Source organism: Eumetopias jubatus, unplaced genomic scaffold (genome assembly GCF_037043125.1).
Source record: "Eumetopias jubatus isolate StellerSeaLion01/CBP00866 unplaced genomic scaffold, mEumJub1_p1.0 scaffold_8, whole genome shotgun sequence".
NCBI classification, from domain to species: Eukaryota; Metazoa; Chordata; class Mammalia; order Carnivora; family Otariidae; genus Eumetopias; species Eumetopias jubatus.
This window is the reverse complement of record NW_028274814.1, coordinates 100,385,634-100,399,314: the sequence shown is the minus strand read 5'-3', so window position 1 is coordinate 100,399,314 and position 13,681 is coordinate 100,385,634.

The window sequence follows — 13,681 nt, the reverse complement described above, 5'->3', positions numbered from 1 at the left end:
CTCTTGGTTTTGGCACAAAACAGAAACCATGTTGTGAAGCTAATAACCATTCTCCTTTTGTTTGGTAGTTGGGTCATTGGAAAACCATTAACCTCCTAGTTTATACAATACACATGTACTTGATACATATCCAGATTGAAAAAGCACTTTGCATAAAGTTCTAGAAAAAAAAAAGTGACAAATGTAGAGATGTAGGAGCTATAGAAGAAAGAGAGAAGAGGTCACATCTCACAATGAGTGGGGGAAGGGGGAGACATGTAAGGTTAATACCCCTTATTTGTGGTTTTGGAAACTTTCTGGGTACTTAGCAATGTTGATGGAAAAATAACTGGAATTTTCATTCATATGATGCTTTATACATCCTTAATTATTTCTTGAATGTCTTATCTATTTGTATTGTACTCTAATTTTATTAAGGACAGAAGTACTTCTATCCACCCAACCCCATCTCATTCCTAATGAACCCACAGGTACTTAGCTTGTGGCTAAAAATGTTTGCATTAAATTTCTGTTGCATGAAAGAATGGATAATTAACCCATGTATTCTGACTTGATTTGAAGATGATATAGCCTCTTCTGAAGAAAAATCCAATTGTATGTTTAGAGAGTCATAGAAATTCAGGGGTAAAAGATACCGTAAGAGGTAAGAGTCACTTGATCGAATGATTCCCAAATCTGGTTTTATATCAAAATCAAACAGGGGTGGATTGGGCAGGGTAACTTTAGAATGCAGTCTCCTGACCTCCATCCCAGACTAACTGAATGAGAATCTGTGTGTTTTGTGACAGTTTCTGCTGGGCTGCCTGGTTTGGGACCTACAAATGAAGTTTGACTTCATCTAGAGTCTGAAAACCCTTATCACTCCTCCTTGAGATCATAATAGTAATATCTTTGCAAACATGGGGTTTGCCATCTGGATGTCCCTAAGTGTACAGTATTCAGGGGTCATCCTTGCTCTCAGTGGCCAAGTGAAGTGGCTTGCACCGTTTCCCCACATCTCTGGGAGTGCCTGAGGGAAGACTTGTGCTTGACTGAGTCTTTCCATGCTGGAGCCTGTTCCTCCAAACTCTCTAGACTGTCTTCAGATTTGCAGTGCTGTCCTCCTTTCTCTCCACTCTGCTCCTCAGTGCTAACAAAAAACTATTGGGATGGATGTTTACTAAAGTCGGGGGTTATTGATCCAACAAGAATGTATTGAGAATCATTCTGTGCCAGGCAATGCACTGAGAATAGAATATAACCTCCCCATAATCAAAAAACAAAATAAAATAAAATAAATATGACCCTACCTTCATGAAGTATAGTTTATTGGGCGAGACAGGTATTATCAATCCAACAGTCATAAAAATATATGTAAAATTATACCTAAGGCAGATAGAGAGCGAGCATCTGGAGATGTTATGAAGGAGAAGTACATAGTGCAAAAAGAATAATAAGGAAGAATTTAACTCTTTGGAGACCTAAGAGATGGCTTCCCTGAAAAAGTGATAATTAAGCTGAAAACTATTTAAGGTTATAGCACATGTCAGGGCCTTGTAGCAGGAAGGGTGGGTGCTGAAAAGAGAGCTGTATGTTTCAGTAGAGAAAGTAGAAATGTGGCACATGCTGAGGCTGCTGAGGAGGATGAGTCTGCAAAGGAGACAGAGAATCCAGAAGGGGCTGGAGGAAAGCAGGGACAGGGGAGGCACACAGGATCCAAGGGCAGACAGCATTTAATAAAAAGAACTGATCAAATATCTCAAATATTTATGAGAGTCAAATATGGTGAGGTCTTACAAACACCTGTTGGATTTAGGGTCTTGAGATCATTGGCAACCATCACCTATGGTGATGGTGTGGAGATGGTATTGAGGTATTGTGTGTTGGGGGGGGTAAAATATACATAACATAACATTTACCATTTTAACCATTTTTAAGTTCTGTTTCATTAAGTACATTCACATTGTTGTGCAACTGTCAGCACCATCCATCTCCAAGAACTTTTTATTTTCCCACACTGAAATGCCATACCCACTAAACACTAACCCCCCATTCCTCCTTTCCACCAGCCCCTAGCAGCCACCATTCTATCTTCTGTTTCTATAAATTTGACTACTCTAGATAGCTCATATAAGTGGAATCATACAATATTTGTCCTTATTTCTGGCTGATTTCACTTGGCATAGTGTTCATCCATGTTATAGCGTGTGTCAGAATTTCCTTTTTGAGGCTCAATAATACTCTATTGCATGTATATATGACACTTTATTTATTTATCCATCAATGGACGTATGGGTTGCTTCTGCCTTTTAAATACTGTGAATAATGCTGCTATGAACATGGGTGTAGGTAAAGATATTTGTTTGATCATGGCTTTCGATTCTTTTGAATATATATCCAGAAGAGAAATTGCAATAGAATGGTAATTGTATATTTAAGGTTTTGAGGAACTACCATGCTGTTTTCCACAATGGCTGCACCTTTCTACATTCCTGTCAGCAATGCACAAAGGTTCCAATTTCTCTACATCCTCACCAACAATTATTTTCTGGGTTTGGGTTTTCTTTTTTTCTTATAATGGCCATCCTAATGGGTGTGAGGTGATATCTCATTGTGGTTTTAATTTGCATTTCCTCAATGATTAGTAATGTTTAGCATCTTTCATGGGCTTACTGAACATTTGTATATCGTCTTTGGAGAAATGTTTATTCAATTTAGTTTAACCAGGTCGTTTTTTCATTGTTGAGTTTTAGGAGTTATTTATGTATTCTAATTATTAATCCTCTATCAGATGACTTGCAAATGTTTTTTTCCCATTTGTAAGTTGCCTTTTCATCTGTTGAGTGTTTCCTTTGACGTGCAATACATTTAAAGTTTGGAATAGTTCCACTTGTCTATTTTTGTTTTTGTTGCCTGTGTTTTTGGTGTCCTACCCAAAAAATCATCACCAAATCCAATGTCATGAAGTTTTCCCCCTGTGTTTTATTCTAAAAGTTTTATAGTTTTAGCTCTGACATTTAGGGTTTTGATAATTTTGAGTTAATTTTTGTATATGGTGGAAGATAAAGTGAGAAGATTGGAAGGATTCGTTCATTTTTAAAAGCTAATCAGAAGGATCCAGATGGGAGACATTGAGTGCATTAAAGGGAGAGATAGTAAATATGATAAAGTTCCTGTAATGGCAGAGCAGATGAAGGGATCAGCCTTGGAAAGCACGAGGGACAGCTTCTACGTTGTAAAGTATTGAAGGAGGTGATCATGGGAGCAGAGAAGCAGGTGAATCTTAAGACAGCCCAGCACACAGTTGAAATCTTGGGATAAACTCTGTCCTAGAGCTTGCCCCTGCTGCCACAAGGAATTTCTTGCTGGCCAACTTTCTTTCCATGTCAATACCTATTGATATTTGGCTCAAAACTATCATAGCCCCTTCTTCTCTTTCTCCTTCCCCCTTCCTTTTCTCTCCCTTCCTCCTTCTCTCTCTTCTCGCCCCCCCCCCCGTGCTCTTTCTTTGCATCTTTCCCCTTCTCCTTCCCCTTTTCCCAGTTCTCAGACCTCTAATCCCTTTTCTTCCAGCCTTCCTAAAGAAACTCAAACTCCCTCACAATGTGTAATTGGCAGAAAAATACAACACCTTCTGCAACTAGCCCCCAGTCATTCAGACAATACCTAGCAAGCCCAAGATCATTTTTTATCTAAACAGGGATGAACTATGCCTCTTCCCAAGAAGGTGGAAGCCTCTTCAATTCTGCTTATTTTAATAAAATTTGTCTTTCCCAGTATACCCACATTATAGAGTGGCCAAATGATAACACAAATATCTAAAATATATGGCATATTACTTCCAGTCTTAAAATGACATAATAAAATCATTTCACCACATAATCCACATAAATTACTCTAAAACAATAAGAAAAATGGTAAAGAGAAGCAGAAACCCCATCTTCATAAAACTAGGAGAAAGCTATAACTCTGAACCACAATCTATAAAAGCAAAAAACTGATGGAAAAGTAATGACATAGTACCTGATTCACTTTCAGCATCTGCATTCAGGTAAGTAATGCCCTTGCAGTTCTTCTCTAAGGTATGGCTTCTATATTATATTTATATCAGTGAAACTGAAGGACCCATTTAAATGGTTTTTCTAAAACAAGGGTGATCTGTCCCACTGTAAATCTCTTGCTTACCTAGTGGCAACCAACTTTCAAGATCTCTTAAAAAAATATTAGGGTTAACCTCAAAAAAACAAAGACCCCAATTTCTCTAGATATAGCAGATAATACCCACTGTAAAAAAGATAGTCCACAAGGTTATAGCCCAGGCTTTGTTTTGGCTCCTCTTTTGGGAATGGAGGGCTTCCTGTAATCCAATATGGCATCCACAGACTGTCAAATTGTACATGTTAACCTCTTGGTTTAAGTAAAATAGAATTCAAGAGAAAGATAGCTTTGAAAAATCCCAAGATTCTGCCAGAGTTTTTTTTTTTTTTTCATTCGTGCCTTTAGGCATTGCTTTGAGTCCAGGTATGTACTTTTGTGGGGCTTCTTACTGAGCCCGTGCCACAGTGGCAAGAGTGCCAAGTTGGATTAGTCTATAGGACATTTGGGAATTGTCTTTATTAAGGGAGTTTAATTGGTGTTCTCCACGGTAGTGCAAGTCAGGACAAGATGTTCTTACTCCTACATAATGAATATTGATCCAGGAAGATGGATAGCAAGTGGTTCTACCCCTCCCTCCAATCCAGTACTTTCCATAAAAAAGATAAAATAAAGCAGGTGACCAGACATTCAGAACAGAGAGAACCACAGAGTCAGTTCTTCTTTTGTTCTGTTCCTATATTAATAGTGATAAAAGAAGTGGAGGAATCCCTCAGACGGTTCCCTCCTGCGCAATAAACATTGAGGTGAAATCCTTTTTGATCTGTACTAAGAGACCCTGATGCCCTCAGAGGGGGTTCCATTCAGGAACATCTACAGAATATTTGTTAACTAACAGTGCTGTGGCTTCCAGAGGTGTGGCATGAATCCGGGAAAGAAAAATTTAGCCATTGCTCTCTGGGAATTGACTGACCTAATTATTCTATTCAGAGAAAACAATTTATTCGTCTCTCAACCCCCACTTATGGTTAATGGAACAAACGAGAAACAGGGAGGTTCCAGTAAAGAAGTGGAATGAATTGCACTGGGGGGTGAGCTTCAGCTACCACTTTGGACTAATCAAGGGCTGAGGCTGATTTTAAAGAGTGAAAATTCCGATGAAGGAACATTTTTAAAATAATGTAATTACTTTCAAACATGAATAATTGCTACCAACAGTGGTTAGAAAACAGGCAGAGGTCATCGCAGGCCTGCTGGAGGAACAGGAGGGGCTATTTCCACATCTACGCGTTACTTGCCAAAGCCATTGTTCAAGTGCTTCTACATCTTTGCATCTTTAACAAGGATAAAGCTCCTCTCTTCAAGAACAATAGTATCTACACAGACTCTCTTTGTGGCACCCAGAAGTCAGCTTCTTCATTCCGTTTATTCATTCACTCAAACTTTTTTTGAGAACCATCTATGTGTCAGGTACTGTTTTAGGCGATGAGAATCTAGCACTGACTAAGAAAGAAGAAAATCCTGCCCCTCATGGAGCTTTGGAGAAACAGGCAATAAACGAGTAAATAATTACACTGTATAGTATGTCAGATGTGTTGGTTGAGTGAGAAGAAGGAAACGTGGAAAGGGTATAGAGGGAACAGGGTTGTGGTTTTAAATAGGGTGGTCAGCGTAGGCTCTTTGAGAAGGTGATACCTGAGCAAAGACCTGAAGATAATCAGGAAGCCACATATACATCTGGGAGGTGACTATTTCATGCAGAAGGAAGAGCCAATGCAAAGGTCCTGAGGCATGAGCACATGGGGCAAATACCAAAAGCAGCAAGCGAACTTGTATGGATTGAGTAAGAGAGCAAGTAGTATCTTTTTCTATCTCCTTCCTTCTTTTTTTCCCTTCCTTTCTTCCTTCCTTCCTTCCTTCCTTCCTTCCTTCCTTCCTTCCTTCCTTCCTTCCTTCCTTCCTTCCTTCCTTCCCTCCTTCCCTCCTTCCCTCCTTCCCTCCTTTCCTCCTTCCTCCCTCCCTCCCTCCCATCCTTCCCTCTCTTTCTTCCTTCCTCCCTTTCTCTTTTCCTTCCTTTTTCCTGCTTAAAAAAATATTTTTTTTCTGGGCACCTGGGTGGCACAGTCAGTTAAGTGTCTGATTCTTTTTTCAGCTTAGGTCATGATCTCAGGGCCCTGGGATCAGCCCCATGTCAGGCTCCATGCTCAGCTCAAAGTCTGCTTGAGATTCTCTCTCCCTCTCCCTCTGCCCCTCCTGCTCTCTCTCTCACTCTCTCTCTCTCAAATAAATAAATAAATCTTAAAAGAAAAAAAGAAAGAGAGTAGTAGGAGATTAGATAGGAGAGGAAACGGGTGGCAAAGGGGTTGGGGGTCGGGGATTGCATAAGGCCCACTAGGTGATTATAAAGACTCCATTCATGTCTTGGATCATGGAGGTGTGTGCAGTAAGAAGTGGATCGTAGGAATTTTTGTATGAAAATTACATTTGGTCAAAATTTCCAGCCAAGGGGTAATCTTAAGCATGCTGAGAAGAAGACTCCTCAAATAATAACCACCTAAATAGTGACTGGTGAGAATTGTCCTGGGCTTCTCAAGTTGCAAATCTCACTTTCAGTCAAAATTACTAGTCAAAAATAACCAGGTGAACTGAGAATGCCATTGTCTCCTGAGAGAGAATTGTTTAACTGTGGGAATATTTAGGATTTGTATAAAATGCCTAAAATAATCAGAACCATAGTATTAATATCATTATGGTAAGAATTTATACATAATTAGTATTTTATACATCTGAGAAAAATCTAGTATCTTAGAATGACAATCTTATAATTTTAGTTTTAAGTATGTAATTGAATAATTGATTTGGTGGATATTACCAAGGTTATAGACATCACTAGAAAATTAAAAGGACTCAAGTTTTATCATATTCATAAAGTTAATTTAACTTGTCTGAATTCCTTAAGTATTTGGATGGGTTTATCAATCAGATCTTTTTAACTGAAAAGGAAATAGAATATTTTAAATTTATAAATGATGTTTACAATACTTGAAGGTGTTTAGGTTATCAAGTTGATAAGTGGGAATCAAGCAGGATTATTCAAATCCCCTTAGCAAGTGGTTGTAAATATTTGCTAGATTCTTCTTTTTAGAGAAGGATTTTTTTTTTAAGATTTTATTTATTTATTTGACAGAGAGAGGATGATAGTGAGAGAGGGAACACAAGCAGGGGGAGTAGGAGAGGGAGAAGCAGGCTTCCCGCGGAGCAGGGAGCCCGATGCGGGACTCGATTCCAGGACCCTGGGACCATGACCTGAGCCAAAGGCAGACGCTTAATGACTGAACCACCCAGGTACCCCAATATTTGCTAGATTCTTAAATAGAATAATAAGCTAACCATAAAAGCTCAAGGATGAATTAGGTTTCAGCATTTGTAACTTTCACAAAAGTGTATTAATAAAATATCCTAAAAATCTTTTTTGCACTCTAAACTACCCATAACTGTACTGGAATGTTCACATTTATCACCAGTTGTTTACTGTATGGTTTCTAGAACTCCATTTCTTGGCCTCTTGCCTTCCACTGCTCATTTTTCCATTCACACCTTCATGTAGAGCATGTATTTTAATGAAATTACTGTTTAGAAAGAAGAAAAAAGTTTTCTGGGATCTCGACAAAATTCTGGGCTGTGCCTGGGAGTGGGTGTGCAGCAGTATACATTCTCTTGTTTTCTACCATTTGGTGGCATTCCTTTGGTAATAATTGTTCTGGAATACTGGAATGTAGCCTAGGCAGAATTAATTTTTAAGATTACAAGTTATACACATCTCCTCTGGAATAATTACTTTTCCATTATGCACACTATCTCCTAAAATTTACCATTTTATAGCAAGAAATATAGCTTGTGGGATAAAGAACAGTGTGCTCCAGCTTGTGTGAGACTAATGAGATACCAATTAAAGGAAATATTTATTCACCTGAACTAATTGAATAACTATGTTGCTCCATTGGGAGGGGTTTTTAACTAGTGTTGAAAATTACAGTATAATCTACATCTTGAATTTCTGGTTTTGGTGCATTTGAAAATACAGCCACCACTTGTGATAAATCACTTGTTCTATGTCCTTTGGGTTCCATAGACATGTTTGGGTCAAATTTCAGAACTTTTAGGACCTGACTTTAAGAGTGGAAACAGTCCCCTAGAGTTTTTTGTTTGTTTGTTTATACATACTTATTTCTTTCCAAATATATTATAGGCAAGAGAAGAACTGTGAAAATCTAAAGAGATGGGCTTAAATACTTCTTGAAGATTTATAAATTTAACTCTTATGTTCATCCTCATATTTTGCTGTAGTTCCTTATGCAATTTGTCAGTTCATGAGTTTTGATGTTACGGATTTTATGGCTTTTTGTTTTGACGGTTGTGTGTGTGTGTGTGTGTGTGTGTGTGTGTTTCCTAACTGAGGCACATGCTTTTGCAAATATTTGTGGAGGAAGTGGTAAAAGGGGACAGCAAATGGAGAAAAAGCTACCTTAATGCATGCCAGTGAAATAAAACCCGGAGAAACTATGTGTACGGGAATCATCAAATACTGTCAAGAACGGGTGAGCATTTTTTTAAAGAAAAAAAAGTTGTTCAATAAAATTGAATACTTGTTGTAATGGAGACAAAAATTGGGGCCTTTCATAAGTTTTAATCTAGGTTTTTTTCAGGAGGGATTCCTGGTACCATCAATATTTTCACTTGGGGAAAGAGCATTTCTTGATCATAAAGCCCTTCTTACTGTCCCTGCCCCTAACCTCCGTCTCTCTGAGCCTACCATGAGTTGTTCTCCCCTTCATAGTTCTTTTGAAAACTTGTACCTATCTCTGTTTTGATGCTTATCACCCCGTATTGCAATATTTATTTATATTTCTTTCTTCTCCACGAGACCAGAGGATTCTGAAAGTTGAGAAACTGCTTAAACATATAACAATTATTGGGCTCCTGGGTGGCTCAGTTGGTTAAGAGCCTGCCTCCGGCTCAGGTCATGATCCTGGAGTCCCGGGATCGAGTCTCGCATCGGGCTCCCTGCTCAGCAGGGAATCTGCTTCTCCTGCTGACCCTCCCCCCTCTCATGTGCTCTCTCTCTCTCTCTCTCATTCTTTCTCTTGAATAAATAAATAAATAAATCTTTAAAAAAATATATGACAATTATCAACAAGTGAAGTCTGTCATTATAGGCAATGTATGGAATGGGAAAGAAGGGAATCAGGGGCCAAGATGGGAGGAAAGGGGGAGTGGGAGAGAATGAGGGTCCTGCAGGGACAAAGTGTGAGATGTTCCCAGAAGCTTCAGGGTGTCTGACTATGGCAAAGGAGGAAGTTTAATGAGAATTCTCAAGGATCATATATTCAAACAGACAAGAACTTTTGTGGGTAATAAAAGATCAAATTTTCTCGATTTAAATGCAGTGCAATTCCAAGACTGGACCATTGGGGAATTCGATCTTTGTATGCCCCACAGAGAGATCTTCGTTCCTGTTATGTGAGTTCTCAATACCTGGTACAATACGTGGCTTACAGTAGATCCTCAATTAATAGTATTGACTGTTGAACCAGACAGCTTTATGTGTGTCATTCTCTGCTATGCATGGATTTGTTTTTGTTCATTGGAGTGGATGTTTTCAGATGATTTCCTCCTTTATAGTTTGCATATTCTGGTTCCACAGTAAATATCAGGTGATGATTAACTGTTACTAACCTTCTCTTCAAGAAATTTGTACAAACAATACAGAAGTTGCTTAACAAGTAAATTTTTCACTTGACTTTTTAAAGAGGCGTTTGATGTTTACATCTGTGTTAGTAGCCCAAGAGTTAGAAGTATGTGAAAGCTTTTTGCTATTAAAATGATTGATAATTAGGAGCCCATATGGTAGATCCCTGGAAGTTAATTTCATCTTATTTTCCTTTTTAATATCCATACATTATCTAACATTTAGTTACATGATTCTCCTTCCTATGTATTAGCAAGTATTTTGGTGCTAGGAGGCAGGGGGAAAATAAGTTATGCAGGTAGGTTGATTAAAGGTCCACATCATCAGGAGAGAGGCTTTAGGGTACCAGACAATGCAAAGCAGTATGGACTCTCTGAAAGCACTTCTGGAGGCTTCCTTTAATTTGAGGCAAATAAAGTCATTCATTCTTCTTTAACTGTTCTGACCATGACAGCTACTCTGATCTCATGGCTAAAATAGTTCAGTGGGAAAAGGGGGGAGGTGGCAAGGGCAGTGGAAGTGACACAGAGGGAAAAGATTGCAGTGGGGCTGGGGGTAGGGGTTAGGGCCTGGGACTGGATCAGATGAAGGAAGCAGGATAGTCGAAGAGAATAAATATACCATCCAACCACCTGAGCTCCCAGCTCTATAAATAAGAAATTAACATCAACATGAATGGGCAACTCTGTACCCACTGTTGGTCTGGAATGACCTCAAACTTCCACTTTCACATTCCTAAACTGTGCCCAGGCTGCTGAGGTTAGGATAGAGCCAGCGTGATTGCAGGAAATTTGTGTCAGGGGTATTTCAAAGTCAAATGCAAGTGATTTGGGAATTTTCTTCTGCTTTATTAAATTTTCCTCTTTTCCTTCTCTAGGTGTAGTTAATGAAATACTAGCTCTATGTTTCTGTAATAATAGTGAATAGTTTACTTACTCTTTTTGCTTACTTTTCTAATTGACAGTCTCTCTAATACTTAAAGCTGAGTCTTGCAACAAGTTTCAAAAGACTTCTGGCTTACTTTTTTTTCTAGTAATGGATGGCATATTGCTTTAAAATGCCTACCTTGAACTCTCAAATAATACTGTAATAAATATCTGTTATGAGAGATGTTTAACATCACATTCATTCTGTTTTCATATATTAGGCTTTCATATACATTTATTTTTAATAAAGTATTTCATGGCTTAAAGGTTGAAAAGTCCCTAATATAAAAGACTGGAATTGCTTCAATAATAGCATGCTGAATATACTTATATGAGTTGTTCAATAATCTGTTATCATGCAACGGCATTCTAATAGCTACAGGAATAAAATTAGACTCATTTTGCTGTATGGGTTAGATTTTATTCTAAATTCTTGGAAACTGTGCTTTCTTTTCAAAATATTCATAGTAGTTTGTGCATATAAATTTACATCATTAGCAGCACTTAGTAGAGCTTTGCTTCCTAGATGCTTTTGGTGATGATTTAAATATACTGTAAGAAGGTCATTGTAGAGATCGTAATAATTCTATCAGTTGGGATGTTTTTAATTGCAAATGAGAATATTGAACCCCAACCGGCCTAAGGGATTTATTGATTCACATTCCTAAAAAGCCCAGAAGTAAAGCTAGTTTGGTTATAAGTTCAGGGCTTGAAATGACATCAGTGCTCCATTTATCAGATCAGTTGACCCCATTCTCAGGCGGGTTCATCTCTTAAGTAGAAAATGATTTTTGAGAGCTTTAGGCATACATCTAGCCTTCTCAACAACTCTGGTAAAAAAGAGCATTTCCTAAGATGTGGGAAAAAAAATGCCAATTCTAATTCTCATTGGCCCCAAACAACATGCACATTCTTAAAACAGCAAGACTGATGATATGCGAAAAGAAAAAAAAAGAAGAAGAAGAAGAAAAGAAAAACTAAACAGGTGAACTTCATTTTATTAATATGTTTTATTTAACTAATATATAAAACATACCTTTTCACCCTTCAAGTACTCCATAGCCACATGTTGCCAGTGACCACATAGTTTTAGTTGCTAGTCTTGGACAGTGTAGTAATAAAGTCTCCTGAGAGCAAATAGACAGATATTTATAAGACTAGAGATACAGTAATCTTTAACATGTCTTGCTTAGGAACAGTGGTCATAAATAATTCTATTCTCAAAAGAAATCATTAAGTATCATGTGGATAAGAAGTTAAAATTAACCTCTAACTTCTATTCCCTCTTAGAATTCTGTGGACCAAACTTCCCACATGTTTTGAACACCCTCTTTCTATTTTTTTTTTTAAGATTTTATTTATTTATTCATGAGAGACAGAGAGGGAGGGAGGGAGAGAGAGAGAGGCAGAGGGAGAAGCAGGCTCCCAAGGAGCAGGGAGCCCGATGCGGCACTCAATCCCAGGACTCCAGGACCATGACCTGAGCCAAAGGCAGACGCCTAACCATCTGAGCCACCCAGGAGCCCTCACCCTCTTTCTATTTGATAGTTATCCACACTGTGAGCTCCCAGTTTCCAGGGCAATTTGCAAAAAACCTCCTGCATTCTCAGACTCCCTTGTGGCTAAACTGCAGGCATGTGACCTTGGTTTTGTGAATCAGATTCCCATAAGTGGGCCTTAATTTGGGAGATAACCAAAGGAGGAAGCAGATTAGGGATGGCTCCTTCATTCTGCTGCAGGGGAGGTAGGGGCTGTGGTGACCTCCGGCTCAGGCCAGTTCCCTGGTGTAGTTCTAGGAATTATTCTTGGAGGATAGTCTGGAGCCTCTTTCTCTAGCCCACCCAATAATTCTCAGAGGTATGTAATAAATTCAATATTTATTAGATAGAATGTATTAGCTCTCAACAGATTCATTTTCTAAGCTAGCTGCAGTAAATTGTGTTGCTTACAACTAATAGCCCCAATTGATACAAATCCTAATATTATGCCCTGTGAAGACTTATGACTCTGGACAAAATAATATCTTTCTAAGAGGGTGAGATTCAATTAGAGTATTTTTCCCTGCTGCAAGAAAAATGTCTGTGACTTATGAGAGAAGTATTTTGTATTTATTATTTCTTTCTTATTACCTTACTTGCATTTTCTGGAACATGACTACTTACAGTGTACCTATAAGTTTTTTATAAAACCAACATGAAAATAATCATGACTGAATTATATCTATGACTTCAATAGCACCTAGATATCCCATCATTTCATGTCACCTCCCTTCCCTCAATCACACTAATAACATTGAGACATATAAATGAATCACTATTACTCAATTTTGTCCTATCTGCCCTGGTTGTTGAGGTTGAGGTATCAAAAAAAAAAAAATCATAACCGACTACTGTTTGCCTTGAAATGTTCCTCCCATAAAGTATTTGCATATGTTTCATGCTGACAACTGCTGATTATTCAAGCTCAATTCTTGTGTAAAATTTTTCTTTTTTTTTTTTCAAAAATTCCAGACAAGTTGTATTTTTACTATACTTACAGTTTTTCTTTTCAGGTGTATGGTGTGTGATTAATTACATTCTAAATTCCAGGAGAAAAGGTATGACTAGCTGTAGGCTTTCTGGTAAACAAACTTAGATTAGACAAAAATGCTTCATTTTCTTTCATATGCTTTAAAACTGATTAGTTTACTGGTTTTGTTTAAAGCCACCATAGATACATTTTAATCTGTCATATGCCCGATTTTCCAATTTTAGTTTTTAATCAAAAATATTCTACCCCTGGGCGCCTGGGTGGCTCAGATGGTTAAGCATCTGCCTTCGGCTCAGGTCACAATCCCAGCGTCCTGGGATCGAGTCCCGCATCGGGCTCCCTGCCCCTTGGGAGCCTGTTTCTCCCTCTGCTTCTCTCTCTCTCTCTCTCTCTCTCTCCCTCT